The following is a 24,066-nucleotide window of genomic DNA, read 5'->3' on the forward strand; positions in this document are numbered from 1 at the left end:
ACAGGGCTGTGACTCAAATCCTGCTCTTCTATGAGTGGTGTATACAATTTTGAGAATACCAATGTGCATTAAAATGTTGATACATGAACTAATTGCACCTCGAATATCAGAATTCTTGTGATGCCAATTTGTCTCTAAAAAAGAATATTTTCACAAAGATAGTTCCTACCACAGAAATGTACTCTTTCAAGGAAGAGAGATCATTAGCTAGAAAATAATGCAAGAAGAAAAAGGCAAAGCAAAAAAATGTTTTCGATGATCATGCCACACATCCAGCCAGCAGCAATTTTTGCTAAGTTATCTAACTGTGGTATCATACCAGACTGATGTAAGAAGAGGTCCAGAGTCACTTCCTAGACTCACCAGTGAGCAGCTTACCCTGCTGCTCACATTCACACTCACTTCTCCAGCTCACCCTGCTGTAGAAGTTTGCAAGCAAGGCCACTGAGCATGATGGTGCCTATTTTAGGTTAAGGTCCAAGATAGGAAACATCCTCTTTTTTCCAACCCTTCCTCTCTGCAGCCAAGTACAAACGCAGTGCCTGGATGACCTTGGTACACAGGTCTCGGTCTCTCTGTCTCTCTCTCTCTCTCTCTCTCTCTTTCTGTGTGTGTGTGTGTGTGTGTGTGTGTGTGTGTTTGTGTCCCAGCCCAGGATCATTTGCAAAACTCTTAAGCCCCAGGGTTATTGCAGCTCTTATAACTTCCCACCTCCCACAAGAACACTCTCAGCAATCAGACCTTGATGCCCCTGGGCTCCCCATGAACAAATCCCTGTCATGGCTCACCTCGAATGAGCCACTTACTCACGGACTTTTGTATCACTGTTGCACCTTTCCTTGCTCAATTCTGTTCTTGTGGGTCTCCAGCATTCATGCGCTCCCCTTTTAAAAAAGTGGAGCAGAATCTGCTTTGAATCACAAGACAGCGCAGAGAGGAAGCTGGCGATTGCCGTCTCTGCCGGCGATGTCTCTACCACTCGGTCCAAATTCCTGGAGCCTGGAGGTCCTGCAGAGAGCCAGGAGAAGCAGCCCAGCCCAGGGCAGCAAAGCCCAGATCAGAAACAGAGCAGGGCCATGGGGGGGAGCCAGCCACACCCGTCAAGCCTTCTTAGGCTTGTGACCTGGTTGTACCAGCAAGGAACCCCTCATCCAGCCCTTTGTCACATTGAGAAATTCCACTGATAACTTTGCTTATTGGGCTTTTGCTGGGTACCAGGTACCTAATGCTTCCCCCCTCCTCTTGTGAAGAAAACAATAAATCAGTCATTGGGCACGACTTAATTCAGCAAATGAAAAGAAATTCTGCAAAAGAGAAAACAACGCAAGATATGGCACAGTCAGTTCGGAGCAGGGTGACTTGCCTCATTTATTATTAATAAAAGTGAATGCACTAATTTATATATATAACTTGAGCTATTAATAATCTGGTTCTTCTCAGATACAACAGTTAGTAAGTCCAATAACTAATTTGAGAAAGAGACCATGTTGTCAATGAGTAGACAGATATTTTTGAAAAATATGAGCAGGTTCTGTCAAAAGTCTGTCCTTGTGATCAATTCAGAATTACATACATTTCTATTAAGGACTTAGGCCTTGTATTAAGTTCAAAATAGATGGTAGCTTATATGTGGTTACAGATTAAAGAAGAACTAAATGCAATTCTTAATAATTATGTCTCAGGCATCTGTAAGTGTTAATATTTGAAAATCAATGGACTGTTTTCACTTGACAACTACCCATACCCCTGTAATCAGTGGGTAATTCACTTTAAGGAGTTTTATTACTGACACCCAAACCTGGGATTGTTTACATGTCTTAGAATAGTTACAATTCTATAACTGCATCACATAAAATATCCCCAAATCTTTACTTTAGATTCAGCGCCTTGGACTCTAAGCCATAGTATGAAAGGAGAATAAGCAGGTTTAACTTATTCTATAGCACCCAGAGAGGGCATGTCATTCATCCATCTGTCCATCCATCCATTCATCCATTCATCCATCAATCCATCTGTCCATCCAACTGTCCATCCATCCATCTGTCCATGCATGCATCCATCCATCCATCCATCCATCCATCCATCCATCCATCCACCTATCCATCCATCCAACAAATATCTCTTGATCACTTGCTTGGTCATAAATCACTGTGCTTCTAGGTTCTGGGCATATGGCAGTGAACCAGTTACCTGGACTTAGCTCCTACGGGACTTAGAGTCTTGCTCACTGCCTGTGTATTTTAGATGTTGATGGTGATGGAGCCACAGTAACTTGTGAGGATTGCCTTGTCACACTGTGAGCTACCTGTAGCAGGAATTGTGGGGGAAACAGCTGATTCACTATTTGCCAGTGGTAGCAGTGGAGAGAAGCTATAAAAAGATTTCCCAGATTGAAAAAAATGTTGTTTGTGTAACTTCTTTTTTTTTTTTTTTTTTGAGATGGAGTCTTGCTGTGTCGCCCAGGCTGGAGTGCAGTGGCCGGATCTCAGCTCACAGCAAGCTCCGCCTCCCGGGTTCACGCCATTCTCCTGCCTCAGCCTCTGAGTAGCTGGGACTACAGGCGCCCGCCACCACATCCGGCTAATTTTTTGTATTTTTAGTAGAGACGGGGTTTCACCATGTTAGCCAGGATGGTCTTGATCTCCTGACCTCGTGATCCACCCACCTCGGCCTCCCAAAGTGCTGGGATTACAGGCTTGAGCCACCGCGCCCGGCCTGTTTGTGTAACTTCTACAAACATTTCTTTCTAACTCTATGAATATACCATTCTAACTTGCTTTTAAGAAGCATCCTTCAGGAAAAATGCTAGGGAAATTTAACATACAGGATATATTTTCTATATAGGCTAAACATTTTAAAGTGTGAATGAATGAAAGATGAACTGCAAGTGATTTTTCTTCTGTGTACTCGGCCTTGAACCTGGGTAAGTCGCTGTGGCCTCTGACCATTTAAGCAGAGATTATCATGTTTATTTCTATCTTGCTGGGATGGATGTTCATTATACTGCTAAGTGAGGCTCCATTCTTGGAGACATTTATTTGTAATTTTAACAACATACATAGGGAGCATTATTGAGCACTTACTGTGTTCCAGCTACTCTATTAGACCCTGTCCATTCACAATTGCAATGAATCCTCACAGCAATCCTATGAGGAATGTATTATCATTTGTATTTTGCAGATGAATAAACTAAGTCTGAAGAGCTTAAAATCTTGCCTAAGGTCCCACCAGGTCAAGTTGGGGTTTGAACCTAGGGCCACCTTGACGCTAAGGCGTATGCCCTTCATCACAGTCTTGGTGCTGTCAGGAGCCAAGGGATGGGGTCTCCTAAAGTTCCTCTTGGCTGTAGGATTCTAAGTCTTTCGATGGCCAGCCCAGACTCTTTCGCTCATAATGTGTGTTCACTTTGCCCGCATTTACCAGGAATGCTGTGGTGAATCACCTGTAGGTAGACTGCTATGAGGACCAGCACTTTTAACAATTATGGTTTAACATTTTTCACTAGCCGATTCTTATAAACAAATCACTTTCAAATCCAAAGGTCTACCAAACTAATGTGATGGATAGAAGCATTGCATTTCAATTTAGTTAGGACATAATTAATAGGTAGGCATCTCCTTTGTGTTTATATGGGCTGCCTGTCTGGGGTTGTACAGAGGGAGTCCCATTTGTACCCCTGACCTTGAGGATTTTGCCATGAAGAGAGAGCACACCCACTGAAGACATGGGCACTGCTAAAAGAAGTCTCAGGGAACAGCTAGAGCAAGTCAGAGGGCAACGCAAGGTAGCCCAGCACATGGTGCTGCAGAGCCAGATGAAATTAGCAAGTCCTTCATGGGAAATGGTGCAGGTGAGCCTCCACCTGTCCTTCCAGGAAGGCAAAGGTAAAGCGCTGCTGCTGGGCTTCGTGCTGTCCTGGCTGATAGCTGTAACACGGCCCTCAAGTTCTTCATAGCTATGCAGTGCTTAGACTCAAAATGAACCTGGGCTTCTCTACTTTTTGATACCTTTCCGAATGGTGTGCCGGAGAGAGCACAGAGGGCTGGTTTCAAAGTAACTGCAGACCTTGGGCAAGTCACTGAATTGCTCTGAGCTTTAGTTGCCTCTTCCGCAAAGTGGGTGTATAATACCTCCCTCTCACTGTGAAGATGACAGCAAACAGCCTTAGCATGGCACCTGATAAGCAGGAAAGGCTGAAAGCATCAGCTTCTTTGGACTATGTCCCCATCTCTCATCTCATCTTACTTAAGAAACTGCCATTGAGGTCCTTTCATGCTCACATAAGAAGGAGCTTGGGAATTGTCATGTAACCGGCTGGACTATGAATCTATGCTGTTGTATCCGGAAATATGTTTTTTTTTAAATTAATTTTATTTTTTTTTGAGACGGGGTTTTGCTCTGTCTCTGAGGCTACAGTGCAGTGGCACGACCTCAGCTCACTGCAACCTCTGCCTCCCCAGTTCAAGCAATTCTCCTGCCTCTGCCTCTTGAGTAACTGGGATTACAGGGGTCTGCCACCATGCCTGGCTAATATTGTATTTTTAGTAGAGATGGGGTTTCACCATGTTGGCTAGGCTGGTCTCGAACTCCTGGCCTCAAGTGATCTGCCTGCTTCCCTTTCCCAAAGTGCTGGGATTACAAGCGTGAGCCACCGCATCCAGCCGGAAGTATGTTTTTAAATGTCCTGCAAGAAATAGGTTGGAAACTTTTTTTTTTTTTTTTTGAGACGGAGTCTTGCTCTGTTGCCCAGGCTGGAGTACAGTGGCCGGCTCTCAGCTCACTGCAAGCTCCGCCTCCCGGGTTTACGCCATTCTCCGGCCTCAGCCTCCGGAGTAGCTGGGACTACAGGCGCCTGCCACCTCGCCCGGCTCGTTTTTTGTATTTTTTTAGTAGAGACAGGGTTTCACCGTGTTAGCCAGGATGGTCTCGATCTCCTGACCTCGTGATCCGCCCGTCTCGGCCTCCCAAAGTGCTGGGATTACAGGCTTGAGCCACCGCGCCCGGTCAGGTTGGAAACTTTAACAAAGGTCTCTAGACTTGAATTCAGAGCTAGTTTTTAATCTAACTTTGGAGAAAGTAAGTTGTTTAATAATTTACTTTGTTATTATGTTAACATAAGTTGTTGCTGTCTCAGGTTCAGAGGATTGAGTTAATCCTCCTCCTCAGTTCATGCCACATAGTTCCATGCAAGCACCCCTCTCTTGCTTGTCATTTTGTTTCCTCTTAGGAATATGCTTTGAAAAAGATACATTGTTGTTTTCTGTACATGCATTTTACATTTACATACCTGCTTTTATGTTATGTATTTTGTTATGTTCCCTAATGTTTTTCAGTAAACGCAACGTTTTTTAAGATGTAGCCGTGTGGTGCTATATGCATGCATCTGATCCTGGCTTCCAGCTTCTGGGCGATACTCGATAGTGTGCAACTGCCACATTTTCTTTATCTGCTCTCCCAGTGATGAACATCCAGGTTGCCTTTAACTCCTCGCCAGTGCAGACAGCCCTTGGACAGCTCTTGTGGACTGTGCGGGAAATTTCCCTAGGATGTTTACCCAGGAAGAGAATTTGGAGGTTATACACTATTCATATATTTAATTTTACTACGTAGCTCCACACCACGCTCTGGAACATCTACATCCTTCTACAACCCACTAAAGCTCAGCATCTCTGCTAAGTATTTCCCATCACTTTTATTTTTCAACTTTAATAGATGCAAAGTTGTATCTGATTCTGTTAATTTGGATTTGGCGGGTTACCAATGATTTTGAGCATCTCATAATATGCTTGTTACTTTTCTGTGTTTCCTCTTCTGAAATTACCTATTTATACCGTTTATCCATTTTTCTATATTGTGGTTGTTGTTTTCTTCTTGATTTGTAGTCCATATAGAGTATACATCCCTTGCCAATTACAGATATTGCAAATATTTTCTCCCCTTTTGGCCATCATGTATTTACTCTCTTCATGATGTCTTTTGTTGAAGAGAAATCCTTAATTTTCATGTATTTCTATTAATATTGTTCTTTCCCACTGATGTATAGTGTCCCTTCTCTTGTTTGTTAGATCCCAGTATGCACACGGGGATGCTCTGAGTTCTCTACTCCGTTCCATCGTCAATTTCTCTTTACCAAATTGTTTTCATAACTATGGCTTTAAAATATGTCCTTTTTAAATTGTTTTGGAGATGGAATCTTGCTCTGTCACCCAGCCTGGAATTCAGTGGCATGATCTTGGCTCACTGCAACCTCCGCCTCCTGAGTTCAAGCAATTCTCCTGCCTCAGCTTCCCAAATAGCTGGGATTACAGGTGCCCGCCACCATGCCCAGCTAATTTTTTGTATTTTTAGTAGAGACGGGGTTTCACCATGTTGGCCAGGCTGGTCTTGAACTCCTGACCTCAGGTGATCCACCCACCTCGGCCTCCCAAAGTGCTGGGATTACAGGCATGAGCCACCGTGCCTGGACAAAAAATGTCTTATTATATAATAGACAAGTTCCCCTCTTTACTATTCTTTTTAAAAGCTGACCTAGCTTTCAAAAACTTTTATTGATTCTCCAAATCAATTTTAAAGTAAGTTTATTAAGCGCCTCAAAAAAATCCAACTAAAATGGGATTGTCATGGCATTTAATCTATTGATTAATCTGGAAAATTTTAACAACTTAATAAGTTATCCTATCCAAGACTATGGAATGTCTTTCCATTTATTAAAAATCATCTCCTTTGATAGATTGTTTCAATAAAATTTTAAAGTTTTAAAAATAGAGATCTTGTGTATATTCTTGACTAAATTTCCATGCTTCGTGCTCTTATTGCCATGTTCTTTTTATTATTAATAGACTGTTTTAAGAGCAGTGCTAGGTTTCCAGAAAAATTGAGTAGAAAGCATGGAGTTCCCATAAACCCCCTCTTCCCTGTCCCCAGTTTCCCCAATTATTAACATATTGCATTTTGGTATATTTGTTATAATTGATACATTGTCAAATAGAGTCAACAGTTTATGTCAGGGCTCACTCTGTTGTACAGTTCTATGACTTTCGTCAAATACATAATGTCATGTGTCCACCATGATAGTAACATACAGAATGGTTTCATTGCCCTAAAATTGCTCTGTGCTCCATACATTAATTCTTCCCTCCTCCCTTTCCCTCAACCCCGGGAACCACTGACTTTTTACTGTCTCTATAGTTTTGCCTATTCCAGAATGTCATTTAGTTGGAATCATACAGTATGCTGCCTTTTCAGACTGGTCTCTTTCACTTAGCAAAATGCATTTAAGTTTCTTCCATGTGTTTTTGAGGCTTGATACCTCATTTCTTTTTATCAGTGAGTAATAGTCTATTATATGGATGTACTATAGTTCATTTATTCATTCACCTATTGAATGACATTTTGGTTGCTTCCAAGTTTTGGCAATTATGAAGAAAGCTACTATAAACATTTGTGTGCAGATTTTTGTGGTTTCAATTCAATTGGATAAATACTTAGGAGTCAGTTGCTTGACTTTATGGTAAGACTATGCTTAGCTTTGTAATAAATGGCCCATCAGTCTTCTACAGTGGCTGTGCCTTTTTGTATTCCTATCAGCAATGACTAGGAGTTTCTGTTGTTCCCCATCCTCGTTATCATTTGATGTTGTCAGTGTTTTGTATTTTAGCCATTTTAATATGTGTGTGGTGGTATCTCATCGTTGTTTCAACTTGCAATTCCCAGATGATGTGAGGGACAGCATCTTTGCATATGCATATTTACCATCTGTATATCTTCTTTGGTTAGATGTTTGTTCAGATCTTTTGTCCACTTTTTAATTGAGTTGTTTGTTTTCTTATTGTTGAGTTTTAGGCATTCTTTGTATATTTTGGATGTATATCCTTTTTCAGGTAGGTGGTTTAAAAAATTTTTTTTCTCCAAGTTTGTGGCTAGTCTTTTCAACTCTTAATGAATTACTTATTTCTATTAACATTTATAGAATGTAAACTGGTAAATGTCTGCCAAGTGTCAATGAAATTTAGGTGATAAGATCAACAGGTGGTTGGTTGACAGTCTTGAAGGGTGGATGTCACTAAATCAGAGAAAGTGTTGGGCAGATGTTAGAGGCATGCATGGTGATTTTTAAAATTCTCATATTTTGGTCCTGATTAGAAAGAGTGGATTTGTGGTTGTGAGAAGTTTAAAGTGTAGATGTGGTGTGAGAAGCCACATGCTGTGAACTGTAAGTAAAAGACTTAAGTAATAAGGCAAAGAGATGGAAGGTGTCTTTGCTCCTGCTGCTGTAACAAACTACCATAAACTGGGTAATTTATAAACAAAATGAATGTATTGCTCACAGTTCTGGAGGCTGGGAAGTCCAAGATCAAGATATTGGCCAATTTGGTGTCTGGTGAGGGCCCATTCCTCATAGATGATTGTGTCTAGGTATCTCCACATGACAGAAGAGATACAAATGGCTAGCTAGTTCCTTTGAGCCCTTTCATAAGGACACTAATCTCATTTGTGAGGGCTCTGCCCTCAATTCTTAATCACCTCCTATAAAGTTTCAACATACGAATTTGGAGGACCATAGCAGAAGTGTTTCGGGGACATTATAAATGCTGGGGACACATGCTCAGGGCTCATGATGATATTGATGAATTTGTGTGAACCAGTGTGAATAGCACTTCTGCCTCAAACACTTTCTGGCTCCAAATAAGGCCTTGGTATGAGTTCAAAGCGATTATTATTTAGCTTGGCAAGTAATCCTAAAAACAAAAAATTCAGCAGAAAGTAACTAAGGTTGAAAATGGAAAAAATATATTAAACTGTTGGTATATTCTGGTTCTTTAAGTCGTGCTTTCCATCCCATTTTTTCAGATATTTCTGTATGATTTGCACTTTGACCCCTTTTATACAGTTAGATTTTAAAAGCGAAGAAAAAAAAGGAGAGTTAGGGTTATCCCCTATTTTTCTCCCTAGCACCCAGGCTGGATAACAAGACAGGTGAGGCTGGTCCTCGCTAAGCCAGCCTCGCTCTTCAGGAATTGGCAAGCTTGGTTAGTAGGAAAAAGCAGCCCAGGGGCTGTAGGCACAGGGCATGTGTTTTTCCTTCTCTCCAAGGAGTGGGGGCATCCCTGATTTGTTACAATCGTCCTTCCCAGTGAGCTCAGCCATGACCTGCAGTTCTTCTCAGTAGTACCTGGGAGCCACTTCCAATATGTCAAAGTTGGTGTGTGAGAAGAAACATATCTGCCATCCCTGAAGTAGCCTAAACTATTTCATAAGGGCCGTTTGGTTCAGCTCTGAAAACTCCATGACCTCCTGTGAACCCACAAAGTATAGGACTCCACTGGCTACTGGACAACACGCTGGGCAGCATGTGGGCAAGCCGCCTGGTGGAGTTATTACACAGTGGAGAAACTGATGGGTCACAAGCATGCTCAGGTGGCCCTGAAGCTCTGAAGCCCAAAGAGGGAGCTCCCAGGCAATGCCATGGGCTGTGGTCAGCCACTGCATTGGCTGTTATTCCTATATATCCTTTTCATTTCCCACACACTGTGGCCCAAGCCAAACACATCAGAAACATTTGTTCCTGGTCACATTGAGGTCACAATCTCAGAAAACAAATCAGGAGCCACTGTGAAGCTGCACAGGAGTTCATGAGTGGGAGTGAGAACAGCAAGGCTGGGGGAATTTCGTGAGTCTTTCAATAGTGGCTTTAAACAAATTCTGCTTGAGGGAGAGATTAGGGCTGAGGGAGAGGGGCACATGGTCTCTGGCAGATCCTGCAGACTTCAGGGAAGAGCCTGGGGACAGGATGCCATGTTGATACATCAACACGATCCATTCTAGTTCAAGTTGAAGATAAAGCAAGATGACCATTTTTTGTTTTGTTTAGTTTTTTAGTTGGGAAAGGAGGGAAATAAGATAAGGAGGAGGTGGAGAGAGCAACAGTTGGTTTTAAAGCATTTTGCAAATGAAAGTGGGCCCCTGGCACTGTGATGTGTGATGTGCTCTGCCCTTGGGGTGCCAGGGAGGCTGCACCTCCATTTTCCAGACCATTCCTGGAAGAGTGCAGCAGGGCCTAAGGGACAAGGTAAGGAGGATAATTTAAAAGCAGAGGCAGAATTGTGGCACACACATTCTGCGAACATGCCCCACAGGAGATCAGAGGTGGGAGGAGGTGGGAGGCTGTGAGATCAAGATTTCTAAACTTTGTTATTTCTATTTTTGTCACAAGAGTGATGGTGATGTGGTTTGGTTGGAGGGAGGTGAGTGCTGTGGGAGAGGCAGCACAGAGAAACCACAAAGGCTGGCACTGTTCTGGAATGTTTCTGGATGCAGGAACCTGGACACAATGTCTGTGTGAATAGCAATGACACCAAAATGCAGACTTGGTGCCCAGTGCTCTGAACCCAGCAAGCCAATTGGGAAGCAGGGTGTCAGAGCTAGGTTGCTGACAGAAGACAGTGAGGCCTCCCTGAGAGGCTGGTGGATTGCCCTTTCGGGTAATGAAGACCGTTGGTCCTGCTCGCCTCTTAGACAAGGGTATGAGGGATGGAGGTCTAGGTGGACAAGTCAGGGGCTCTCCCAGGGTTCTTACCTTGAGCAAAATGTTCCACCTTCAGGGCCCGCTGCCTTACACCTTGGAGCAGCTACACTCCAACAGAGCCCAAAGCTGATTGTTTATAAAAGATGGAAAATTTCACGAATGGTGGGCTTCCCAGAACCTCTTTGTTGGGATTGGCAATGCACATAGTAGTATAAATGGGTTTTTTATTCTGAGGAATTACACCTTTAGTCAAAGCTAGAGCCTAGATTTAGCATGCCAAGGAGTGGTATGCACGCCTGTAGTTCCGGCTGCTCGGGAGGCCTAGGTGGGAGGATTGCCTGAGCCCAGGAGCTCGCTACTGCAGTGAGCTATGATTGTGCCACTGCTCTCCAGTCTGCTACAGAACAAGACCCCATCTCTAAAAATAAAAATAAAAAGGATTTTAAAAAGAATGTCAATGAGTGGGAACCATCAGACACAAAACACCACCTAGTTTAAACAGGGTTCAGTTATTTATTTCCTTCAACAAGCCAAGGGGCACCTGTGAGCCAGCAAGAGGAGGCTGAGTGGGGAACGCATGTGCCACCTGTCAGGGACTGGCCCATCTTCCCCCTTGGCTTTGGCTGCCACTCACTCTTGGTTGATGCGTCCAGTGGTCTCCACTGGCAGAGATCTTGGTCTCCATCTTCCCCCGGGCAGAGTCCCTTATGGGTGGCATGTGGTGAACTGCAGCCAGCTCAGCACACACTGGGAAGATGTCGGGGGTCATCAACACTCACACAGTCTGGCAGCAGGTCTCTGTGTTAACTGCAGAGCCTGGAAACTCTGAACTTGCTCATAGTTTAATGGTTTGTGGTTGGATCTACCATATTGGTTGTACTCCAAAATTACCTAAGCCACTACATCGTTGCCTATATATGTGGTTTCCAAGTTATATCACAACTTACCAATTTATGCCATAAATTTTCTGTACAGTGCAAAACATGTTTATGACTTTGGGGTAGAGCTGTTTATCACTTTTGAAGGAGGTAGCCATATGTTTATTGGGAATGGGGTAAACACATTTATAATTTTAACTACTTTTGAGAAAACCATGTTTATAAGCAAAGGAATCTTTTTGGTGGAAAAGCTTGTTTACCAGTTTTAAGCACAGCAAACAGGTTTTTATTTATGCCTGTTAAAATGTAGGATGAGATATCCTTTACAAAAATTCACTTTGCATATCACAGACTAGATAGTGAACTACCCTTGGTACCTATTATTTGTTTCAATGTGTATTGAGATTAATTTGTATTTTCCAATACACCGAGCTTGTCATCCTAAAAGCAGGGCTGCACTGCTTTCATTTGGGAACACTCCATTGAAAAAATGCTGTAGAAAAGACTCAGAGGAATAATGGAGCTCTGACTGTACTGACTATTGGTGGCTTTGGGTTTGAATTTTCTGGACATTATACTCCATGAGGATGAGGGGAGTTTTTTCTTGTTCATAGCTGTATTCCCAATTCTGAGAATAGAGTCTGGCGTATGGAAGGTGCTTAATACTTCGTTATTGAACAAATGAATGAATCAATCAAAGAAAGGGACAGTAGCCTTTTTAACAGACACTTTATCATCCCACTCTCCATGCCAAGTAGTTTACAGTGTCACATGGATCTTATTTTTTACTCAAAACCTTTTTCCCTGTGAGATAAGAAAACAGCAGATATTTGAACCATTGTACAAATCAGAAAAAAATAAAGACTTAGGAAGCTTTGCCCTGGGTGGATTCATGTTAAAGTGGGGACTCGTGGCTCCTCATCCCAGGCTCAAGGGGACTGGCCCAGCAGCCGAGTGGGGCAGCTGTGAGATGGTTGCCTGCCTGCCTGCCTGCCAGAGGCAGCCTCCTGTCCCATGCTAGCCCTGGGGCTTTGCATCCTGCCAATCACACTGGGGAAGGTGCCTCCCTCCTGCATCTCTCAGGCCTGGGGTTTATCCAGATTCCACAGAGTGGGAGGGGCTTGTAGGGATTAGGGGAACTAATGCCTGGTGTCTAAACTCAGGAGTTAACTGGGAGCCCAGAGTCAGGGAAAAGTGCCAGGGAATGCTGGGCTTCTTTTTCAGAGAGACTCAGGTGTGCACTGTGGTGCCACTAAGGTGGCAGGAGCTGACGGAGCAGGGGGTTTGCACTGGGGCCCCACAAGTCAAGTCAGTGAGCAGGAGCCCCATCATGTCCCACAACTTAATCCCGACCCTGCCACATTGCTCCTTGCTGAATTGCCTGGGCCCTGTCTTTTTAATGTCTTTGGGCCTCAGTTTCCTAATCTGTAAACTAGAAATAATAAGTGCGCCTCAAGTTTGTGTTTAAGTGAAATCATGTATATGAAAGTACTTTGTAAATCCTGAAGTTCTTTAAACATATACTGTCATGCATCACTTTAACAAGGATAGGTTCTGAGAAATGCACTGTTAGGCAATTTCATCGTTGTGCAAACTTCACAAAGTACACTTACACAAACTGAGATGGTAGAGCCTACTCTACACCCAGGCTAGATGGTGTAGCCTATTGCTCCTGGGCTACAAACCTGAACAGCATGCTCCTCTACTGAATGCTGTACACAATTGTAACCCAACGGGAAGTATTTGTGTGCCTAAACAAATCTGAACATAGAAAAGGCATAATAAAAATACAGCGTAAAAGATTTTAAAATGGTACACCTGTATAGGGCACTTACCATGCATGGAGCTTGCAGGGCTGAAATTTACTCTGGGTGAGTCAGTGAGTGAGTGGTGAAGGAATGTGATGGCCTAAGACATTACCGTACACTACTGTAGACTTTGTAAACACTGTACCCATAGGCTATACTCCATTTAGAAAATATTTTTCTATCTTCAATAATAAATTAACCTTAGCTTACTGTAATTTTTTGACTACATAAACTTAAATTTTGTTTTACTTTTGACTCTTTTGCAATAACAGTTTAAAACACAAATACATTATAGAGCTATACAAACATATTTTCTTTCTTTATATCCTTATTCTATATGCTTTTTTCTATTTAAATTTTTTTTTACTCTTTAAATTTTTTTTGTAAAAAACTAAGATATAAACACCTGCAATTAGCCTCAGCCTACACAGGGTCAGGATCATCAATATCACTGTCTTCCTCCTCCACGTCTCGTCCCACTGGAAGGTCTTCAGGGGCCACAACATGCATGGAGCCGTCACCTCCTATCACAACAATGCCTTCCTCTGGATACCTCCTCGAGGACCTGACAAAGGCTGTTTTACAGACTTTAAAAACGTTTTCTTTTTGTAGAGACAGTATCTTGTCCAGACTACCCAAACTGGCCCCCATTTCCTGGGCTCAAGTGATCTTCCCGCCTCATGACTGGCTGGGACTACAGGCATGCGCCACTATACCTGGCTAACTTGTTTTCTTCATGAGTAGAAGGAGTACACTCTAAAATAAGGATTAAAAGTATAGTATAGTAAATACATAAACTAGAAACAGAGTAATTATCAAGTATTACATACTGTTCATAATTGCATGTGCTATACTTTTATATGACTGGCAGCACAGCAGATTGGCTTACACCAGCACTACTACAAACATGAGAGTAATGAGTTATGCTATGATGTTATGATGGCTATGACATCACTAGATGCCGGGAATGTTTCAACTCCATTATAATCTCATAGGACTACTGTCGTGTATGTGGTCTGTCATTGACTGAAATGTTATTGTGCAGTGCATACCTGTATTATTATTTTTAGTTAGATTTCTAAAATAAGAGCCTACTTTTATTGAGAAATGCTGCACAAAGCCTTTTACAAGTATTATCTCATTTAATCTTTATAACGATCCTGTCAGGTAAATGTTCCTTATGGTCATTTGAAAAATATTTTTGGCTGGGTGCAGTGGCTCACGCCTTTAATCCCAACACTTTGGGAGGCAGCGTTGGAGGAATCACTTGCGGCCAAGAGTTTGAGACCAGCCTGGCCAATATGGAGAAACTCCTGTCTCTACCAAAAATACGAACATTAGCTGGGCGTAGTGCTGCACGCCTGTAGTCCCAGATACTCGTGAGCCTGAGGCACAAGAATTGCTTGAACCCAGGAGGCGGAGGTTGCGGTGAGTCGAAATCGCGTCACTGCACTCCAGCCTGGGCAACAGAGTGAGACTCTGTCTCAACAAACAAACATCATATAAAAAAAAAAAAAGAAAAACATTTGAACAAAATAGAACAATATAAAGGAGAAAAACCACAAGTCCTTAAAATTCCCCTCATCCAGTGATATTTGTTGGGTATTGTTGGAAAGCTATCCCTTTCAGAGGAAGAAAGAAATTTGAGTTGAGGGGGAAGGGCTGGGGACAAGTATGTGTGTGCAAAGGTATGCGTATGTCTGTGCTCTAGCACTGACTCTGGTGGCAGTAGGGTGGTGGCACCCTCAGGAGAGTGCAGAAAGGCAGGAAGAAAGGCCTGAGCCTGTTGTCCATAACCACGCTATGTTCTCCCCAGCAAGTGTATTACAGATGGCTCTCTGTAGAAATAGAACCAACCCACACGCACAAACACACACACACACACACACACACACACAGCACAGAAGAGAGACTGAGAGCTAGAGAGAGAGAGAGAGAAGGAATTGGCTCATATGATTCATATGATTATGTAGGCTGAGAAGTCTCAAGACCTGCAGTCAGCCAGCTGGAGACCAAGGAGAGCCAATGGTGCAGTTCCAGTCTGAAGGCTGTCAGTCTTGAGACCAAGAAGAGCCAACGTTTCAGTTTGAGTCCAAAGGCAGAAAACCACCAGTATCTCAGTGTCCCAACTCAAGGCACTCAGGCTGAAGTTCCCTCCTACTCAAACTTTTATTCTATTCAGGATTTCCAAAGGAGAGGAGGGCCACCCACATGCGGGAGGGCAGTCTGCTTTCCATAATCAACCAATTCAAACGTTCATCTCATCCAGAAACACCTTCACAGACACACTCAGAGTAAATGTCTGACCAACTCTCTGGGCACCTTATGGTCCAGCAAAGTTGGCACATAAAATTAACCATCATAGCAAGGATGGTACAGGTGGTGAATCTCAGTTTCTGAAACCTCTGGATCCTTCTCCGTGCCCCTGACGCCTGGGGGACCAATCGATCCTGCTGTTACTTATTGTAAAAGCTGGGAATGCAAACTTGTTTGAACAAGGGCAAAACCTGCCATCAGTAGGAAGGTAAATCTCCTGGAGAAACATAACTCACTGCCGGTTCTGGGAGGTACTCCACCCACTAGGGACGGCCACAGCCACAGCACTGGGCGTCAGGGCTCAGTGAGCCAAGCACTGGAGGTAGCCGCAGGGCCCTCTGGTCTGAAATCCCCGGGTGAGAGTAAGGCTGGCCACGCCCACCAGTGAGGGGTGCTTTGACAGCACAATAAGCTTGAGAAGAACTCACTGAGTCTGGGATGCAAATTTATGCAAAATAGCAGGTGGGCCCATGAGTCCTGGCACTTTGTTCTTACCACAACAACAACACTGTTCTGATTCCCCACTGGTCTCACATTTTGCTTCTCCCATTGCGCGCCCCTCTGCCTGGGCAGGGTATTCGGTTCATCTCTGTTCATTAAGGGAGGCAGCCGAGGCTACGGAGCTAGGCTGGTGGGGGCACGGCGGGAGGGTGGGTGCTGGGTGGACATCTGGGTTGGCTGCCTCAGCCAGGTCCCCTGGGGCGAGTGCCTGGCAGGCCTCAGTACTCCAGAGAAGGCAGGAAGCACACAGGTGGTGCTAAGAGCTTGCTGTGTGCCGGGTGCCAGCAGCTGATGCAGGGCTTACCCAGTGAAAGAAGAAACAGCCCCTGCCCTAGAGAAGCTCACAGTTTAACAGCAAGACAGACGTGCAAACAAATATCTGTGTTGTTTTGTAATTATAGTGCATACAAAGGTTACAGGAAGACAGAAGAAGGAGAAAATAGTCAATGCATTTAACCATCCCAGCAACCCTGGGAGACAGGAATTGTTGGCTCATTTTCACAGATGAGGAAACTGAGGTAAGAAAAATTTCCTTCCTTCCTTCTTGCCTGACTTCTCTCTGCCCCTCTGTCTCTCCGTTGGTCTGTCCATCCTCTGCCCTCATTGTGCCTTTCTGTCTTTCCTTCCTTCTTTTTCGCTTATTAAACAGATATTTCCTGAGTATCTCCATGTACCAGGCATGGTGCTGAGAGTTGGCAGGGAAGAGGATGCGCATAGTCCCTGTCCGCACAGGGATTCACTGTCCTGTGGGCATATAGTCAGCACATGAATCATAGTGTGGACAGCAATGTAATTACTGTTATGGCAGGGAAAGGACAGATGCGATGAGAACAGTAACTGGAGGTGCGGACAAAGTCCTGCAGAGGGTGAGACTCTGGCCCAGTTCCCTGACTCCTGAGTCTCAGTTCTTGCTCCGTATGGGGTAAGGGAGGGAACATTTGAACACCTCCCTGGGTAAGTTGTGATCAAGGATTTCCTGAACCTATGACTGTGACTTAAGGGAAAATCTCCAGCTGAATGACTGTGGAGTTTTAATACTAGCACGTAGGCTGTTTCTATCTGGCATTAGGCAAGGGCTCCCAGCCCAGACCTATCCTCAAGGACACAAGCCACATCTGCACCAGTCACAGAATTGCAGAAGAGTATCCTTTCATCTAATATTTATGGAGTGCTCCAGGGCTGAAGGCACAACAAAGGGAGTCGTGTGGAAAGGGGACAGGAACAAGCACTGCTGGACTCCTTAGTCTATATAAACTGAAAATAAATTAGACTCAGACACCATGTCTGATCTGGAAAACTTAGCATGTTTGTGGAGAAGAGAGGCTGAAATCAGTTAACTATAACAAGAAATATTAATTCACTCATGCATATATTAATTCATTCATCCGTTCATCCAAAATTATTACCTTTTCAGCACAGATTTTGGGCGAAGTCCTTAGGCTAAGTGCAAGTGATTTTTAAAAATCAAGCAATCACATGTAGCATCGAGTCTGAGCGGGAGGGAGACTGCATTTCTATCATGTGGCGAGTGTGCTGTTGGAGCCATGCCTGGGGCCCTAGAGCAGGGGTGCCTAATGTCAGCAGAGCAAGTGCTGGGAAGAAACGGTTTCCAGGAGGGGAGGGGAGGGGAGGGGATGTTAGACAAGGCAAGGGCTTGGTGGGAGAGGGGTCTTATTTTCTTAGAGGGAAAGTGCATCCCATCCCTCAAGTGTCTGATCTGTAGAGTGCCCTCGTCAGAGCTGCATGTGGGATGGAGCACGTGGAGACCGGGTTGGGGATAAATCTAAAGGGACAGAACAGCCTGCAGGAGAGCATGTAGAAGGCTGAGACAGGGCTGTCCTTAGTGCTCAGGAGGGGCAGAAGCAAGGCCTGCGGGAGCCTCAAGGAGAATCGCTTGGTTCTGACTTGGAGGGACAGGACCAGGGTTCACCCGGGAGTTGCTGCGAAGGATTGGCAGTGGGTGGGGAGGCGAGGGCACACACCAGGCAGAGAACTCAGGCATGACCAAGGGCATAAATGCAAATGGCATGCTCAGCTTTTTCCCAGCCCCTACTGGCTAGTAGACAGCAGTTGAGGTAACTGCAAACGCCCTTCCATTGCCTGCTCAGATCCACAGGGGCAGGTCCTGGTAGCCAGGTTTGTACCTTGTTACACAGCAACCCTGGCCTAGATAATTGGCCAAGAGACAGCACCTGGCCCACACTGCCTTCTAGGCTTTTCTCTCTTAGATTAGAAGTAAGAAACCCAAAGGCTGGGAGTGGGCGAAGTACCTGAGTCTCCTGCTATGGGCCCCAAGCTGTCACGGATTCCTTTCTGAACCCGTTATTCAACTCTCCTTCAAATTATCTGAGATTCTCCTTCCAAAAAGTTCTTTTTTCCCTCATTAAGTGAGTTTTTGTTATTTGTAACCAAAATAATATTAACTAATACTCACCAGCCAACGTGAATTTGTAAAACAAAAATAATATATATTTTAGAGCTAATTTCAGGCACTTCTGGAATAATCTTGTCTAAAAGTTGATTTAGCCAAATTATATCTACATTCTCAGTCTTATAAAATTTGTGATTCTTCTAAGACCACCTGCCCACCTCGGCTTGGACATGGGGGTGGCTTTCAGCAGGGGCCAGGCTGGCAGCTGCCTCTGAGGTATGATGGAAGGGGAGTTAAAGTCTTCTGCCACCACCCACCTGCTCTGACATGGGCTAGACATCCTGGCTTTAGCATCCCTGGGGCCTGGTTATTCCCAGGGTATACTACGAACCTGCCCAGGCTGGAGCTTGGGATGGAGGGCATAGGGGGAAAGAAAAGGCCAGGGTGGGCCTGATCCTCACCACAGTGCCCACCCCTCAGTCGGTGTGACTAGACTCCACTGGGACCTGAATTTGAGGGCCTTGTAAGCTCAGGCCCACGGAGGCTCAGTGACAATGATCCAATTGCATGTGTGTCTTTTCTTTCTTCTAAAACATTGTCAGAATGCATTTTAGACATTCTTATTGGTCAGGAGGCAATGTTAAGCATCTCCCATGGGCCTCAGCAGGGAGCTAGAACAACTTGCATTCTGGGTGCATTAGAAATTTAATTAATTTGCACGAGAATATTTCAGTTGCTTTCTCCCTCATATGAATGAAATCCACATGATTTCCAATCTGTTTCTATGGTTTCCTTCCTCTGTTCAGATACATTCATTAGCTTGTCAGTTTATTATGAATTTTGGTGCCTTTTTCTCCCTTCAAATTTGAGCCCCTATTAATTCAGTTTTCATGTCAACAGTGTTTAAAAATAGAGCAAAATTATTTTGACTGGCACACAATCAGGCCTCTGACTGTTGAAAGAGTTTGCCACATGAGTGTAGATTTTCATTGCTTTTTTCTTGCTTGGATGACATATGGCTGTGATCTCCTGTTTTACCTTGCAGCAAGGTTAGCCAGCCTCAATCTTCTCTGTAATATTCAGCTTGACTTAAAACCCTTGGCTTTTTAGCTTGGCAGGCAATTGTATGCTCTAAAAACACCAGGACTCTCCTCAGGGTTGGCCCAGGCAAATAGATCTTCATGGAGAGAAAGATTAGTTATGCCTTTTTATTTAGTGATTTGAAAGCCCAAAAAGCCCTGGACTCCCTCATTCCAAGATACTGAGAGCCATCATTTAATATTGCTCCAAAGAGCTGATGATTTTAATCCAAGTGCTCTCCCCAAGGCTGCTAGCTCCTGCCAGCATGGCTCGGTTCTCCCACTGGTGACTCTGCCCTGCCATCTCTGGCTGCTCACCTTGTTTCACCCCCAGGATGGAGGTGCACAAACCTGCCGTGCTTTTGGGTCCCCTGGAGAAACGTTTAGAAACTACTGATACCTGGGCCCCATACAAGCTCAACTGAGTCAGAATCTCTGCGGATGGGATAGACATGGGTATTTTTCAATACCTAATGGGAGCTGGGTTTGAGAAACAACAATTGCTCAAAAGCATGGTAAAGAGGGGGGTTATGGCTTAAACTGTATCACTGCCCCGTGAAAAGACATGTTGAGGTCCTAACCCCTCGCATCTCTGTATGTGCTCTTATGTGGAAACAGGGTCTTTGCAGATGTGGTCAAGTTAAGATGAGATCACTGGGGCTGACCCTAATCCCATATGGCTGGTGTCCTCATAAGAAGGGGAAACTCAGGGACAGCACATGGGGGCAGGCCACGAGAAGATGAAGGCAGAGGTGGGGCGATGTCTCTACCAGCCAAGGAACACCAAGGATTGCTGCAAAGCAGCCGCAGTTAGGAGAGAGGCAAGGAACAGACCCTCCTTTACAACGTTCAGGAGGAATGAACCCCATTCATGCCTTGATCTTGGACTTCTGGCCTCCAGAACTGTGAGACAGTAGCTTTCTGTTGTTCTAAGCCACCCAGTGTGTGGTACTGTGCTATGGCAGCCCTAGGAAATGAATTCAAGGAGTTATCACCCTGTTTGGAGATGTCCAGCCCTGCTGGGAGAGCCAGGGAGCTGTTTTGGGATGTGTGTAAATAAGGGGGCATTCCTCACAAGCCTCTCTTCTCCAGCCTGGAGCCTCATGTGGGCAGTGAGGGTGTTGCTGTAAAAAGCCTGGCCCGTGCACCTGTCTCCTCTGGCCATTGTTCCAGGCACACCTGGCTTACTCTATGCCATCCAGACTCTGCTGCAGATCTGCTGTCTTATCTCTGGAACTGGGTGTTGAGTCCTGCCATGCTGCCCTGCACTGGCCATCGATTGACTCCAGTGCCACTATGGGCTAGCTCTATCTATACCCATGCCCTGTCCCTGTGCCTGAAACCCCAGCATGGCCTAAGCCTTGATTTCCTTCTTGCTGGGGTTTGCACAGGCCCTCAAATTCAGGTCCCAGTGGAGTCTAGTCACAATGACTGAGGGGAGGGCCTGGGTCCCTCCCTGTGGTACCAAAGATAGGGGCTAGATCTGGTATCTGGATATGGGACATCCTCACATCTACTGTGTTGGTCGTTGTTGGCTGTCCCCTGGCAGGAAGTCCGCTTCAACTGGTGTCATAGGTATGAACATTACAACACTTCTCCTTATGAAATAAACATTTCTAGTGACTGGTACTACGAGATGCATTCTCTGGCTTGCTTCTTCCAGCTAAAAACTCTTCATGAAATCTACATGGATGATGACATGCAGGAAGAAACATAAGCCATTTCTACTAAGAGTTCACCATATCATTAAGAATGATCAGAATGACTGTGAAGCACCGGAAAATTCCTAAACATGAGAAAAAGAAGATAATTTAGAGTTTGTTTATCAAAGCATCCAGGTAGGAAGTAGAAAACACAGTTTGCCATCCAAATGTTTGTTTTGTAGATTTGAATGGAGGAAATGTAGGCCCTGAATTTTTCACTTCTTACCATTATTGCTGTTAGATCTTAACCACTGTCTCCCCCAGCCCTCCTCAGCAGAAGTAACTGAAGCAAGGCACCTGTGAAATGTGCCTCCTTGCCTCAGAAGCCAGTGCTGACCAGGTCAGTAAATACAGAAAGAATCTATCTCCCACCGTGGTTAAGGAATTGAGTCAGTCTTGCTCTTGTTATCCTGAGAGTGTTGCTGGACTGAGCCCTTGTTTGCTGAATGCCAGGGGCTTCGCCTGTAGGCAGTGGGGTGGAGAGGTTAAAGATGTGAACTTCACAATCGGGTTTGGGCTGGGTTGCTGATCTCTCTAGCTATGAGATCTTGGGTTGCTTCCTAACTTCTCCAAGCCTCTGATTCCTCATCTGTAAAACAGGGGTAATAAAGACTTACCCCTTGAGGTTGCTGTGAGACTCAGGGGAGATGACCCCTGGGAGGCACTTGGCATAGAATAAATTCTCCACTAAGCGGTAACTACCACTGTCTTTAATGCCTCCCCTCCTCCTGTTACACGCTCCTTGTTCCTAGGGTTTCTGAAGCTTCCATCTCAGGTACAGGCCCCACTCTGAGACAGTGACTATCCTTGGATTCTGGCTGTGCTTGGTCTAAGTGATGACAGTTTACCTAGCTGTGATGGTTAATTTTGTGTGTCAACTTGCCTGGGGCATGAGATATCCATATACCTGGTTCAACATTCTTTCTGGGTGTGTCTGTGAGGGCATCTCCAGGAGGGATTAGCATTGGAACTGTTGAACTGCGTAAAGCAGATGGCCCTCCCCACCGTGGGTGTGTATCATCCAATGCATCGTGAGCCTGAATCATAAAAAGATGGAGGAAGGTTGAAGTTGCTCTTCATCTGACTGCTTGGGCTGGGACATTGATCTCCAGCCTGCGGTGCTCCTGTTTCTCAGGTCTTCAGATTTGGACCAAAATCGATACCATCAGCTTTCCCACTCTCAGCCCTTCAAACGACACCGCTGGCTTTCCTGGGTCTCCAGCTTGCAGAGAGCAGATCTTGTGACTTAGCCTCCATAATTGTGTGAGCCAGTAGCTTATAATAAATCTCTTAATCTTTCTCTCTCAATAGGGGTGTGTGTGTGTGTGTGTTTGTGTGTGTGTGTGTGTGTGTGTGTGGATAGATAGATAGATAGACAGATAGATAGATATCTCCTATTCGTTCTGTTTGGAGGACACCAACTAGTATACTAGCCCTTGTCAAGGAGCTGGACTATGACTCCAGAAATCCCTTGGGTCTGCTTGGGACCCTACCTCAATCCAGATGGACCACAGAAAACTACAACGTATCTTCACCTGAATTCAGGTCTTGCCCTTGCCCAGATTAGACCCCCAAGGTGCCATTATAGACAAAACACCGAACTGCAAAGTGAGGTGGGAACCTCAATACACCCTTCTGAGCATGTGTGTCAAAATGATCCCTGGCCTCATGGGCTCATTTTAGCCTCTTCAGTGAATGGCTTGATGAGTCAGGATTATATAAACCCCAAGTCCTACTCAGTACTGGTCTCTTATTGCTTGTTTACTTGCCTGCCTCCACCAGACTGGGAGCAGCTTGTGACCAGGTCTTTCTTGTGTTCCCAACACAGAGCTAGGTTTCCGGCACATACTAAGTGCCCAGTAAATACTGGGCGAATACTAGGAACAAGGTCCTGTGACCATCCCCCACTCACGGCTGTTGCATACACGGCCTGCACTTGTTGATTTTCTTTTTTTAAAATGAAGCACTTACTAGGTGTCAAACACTTAGTTGAACATTTTTTTTTTTTTTTTTTTTTTTTTTTTTTTTTAGAGACAGGATGTTGATCTATCACCCAGGCTGGAACGCAGTAGTGCAATCATAGCTCACTGTACCCTTGAACTCTTGGGCTCAAGGGATTCTTCCCCTTGGGCCTCCAGAGTAGCTGAGACTACAGGGACTCACAACCATGCCATGCTATATTTAAAAATTATTTTGTAGATATGGAGTCTTGCTATGCTGCCCAGGCTGATCTTGAACTCCTGGCCTCAAGTGATGCTCCACTTCAGCTTCCCAAAGCACTGGGATTACAGGTGTGAGCCACCATTTCTGCCCTGGGTACTTCTTATGTATGGTGTTTTGTTTCATTCTCACCATAACCCTGTGAGGAAGGTTCTCTTATCCTCATTGGGCCAAGGAAGGCCCCTGAGACTCAGAGGTTGAAGAATTTGCTTTGATCACACAGCTAACCAGAGACAGAATCAGGCTTCAGTTCTGATCTTTGCTTACTCACTCAGCTCCTTTATTTTTGTTTAACTTTTGAAGATCTTAAACCACATCAATCCCAACTATACAGTCACCATGTTGAGGACAGGAGCCAAGTATAAGATTTCCTTGAAATTCTCAGTGCCAGGGGTAACTGATGAATAATCATTGATTGATCCCCATAAAAAGCCTTGATATGAGACAGCTGACCAGTCTTATGACAAGCTTTTCTCTTTGAGAAACTTCAGATCCATGAGTTGGCTCCAGGGATGAAAGCAAGTATTATGTTTGAGGATAGGATTGGGCATCAAGTCTGTAACCCTGGAACCTCAAGTTCATGGTTAAGGTTCTTAATACTTTTTAACCTTCGGTACCATGTAGACACAGAGACAGGCAGTCAGCATGGATTAAGGGAGCCTCAA

At 44.6% G+C, this 24,066-nt stretch overlaps 1 protein-coding gene across 1 annotated transcript in view; it reads left to right on the forward strand.

The window, feature by feature from the left end:
- INTS6 (integrator complex subunit 6) overlaps positions 1–21,717 on the forward strand; it is a 136,551-nt gene extending 114,834 nt beyond the window's left edge. The window contains exons 23-24 of the transcript XR_002725430.3: positions 16,430–16,546; positions 21,142–21,717. The gene's annotated coding sequence lies outside the window, so the exon portion shown is untranslated. The remainder of the gene's footprint in view (positions 1–16,429; positions 16,547–21,141) is intronic.
- Positions 21,718–24,066: the final 2,349 nt, after the last annotated feature.

This window comes from Piliocolobus tephrosceles, chromosome X, assembly GCF_002776525.5.
Source record: "Piliocolobus tephrosceles isolate RC106 chromosome X, ASM277652v3, whole genome shotgun sequence".
NCBI lineage: Eukaryota > Metazoa > Chordata > Mammalia > Primates > Cercopithecidae > Piliocolobus > Piliocolobus tephrosceles.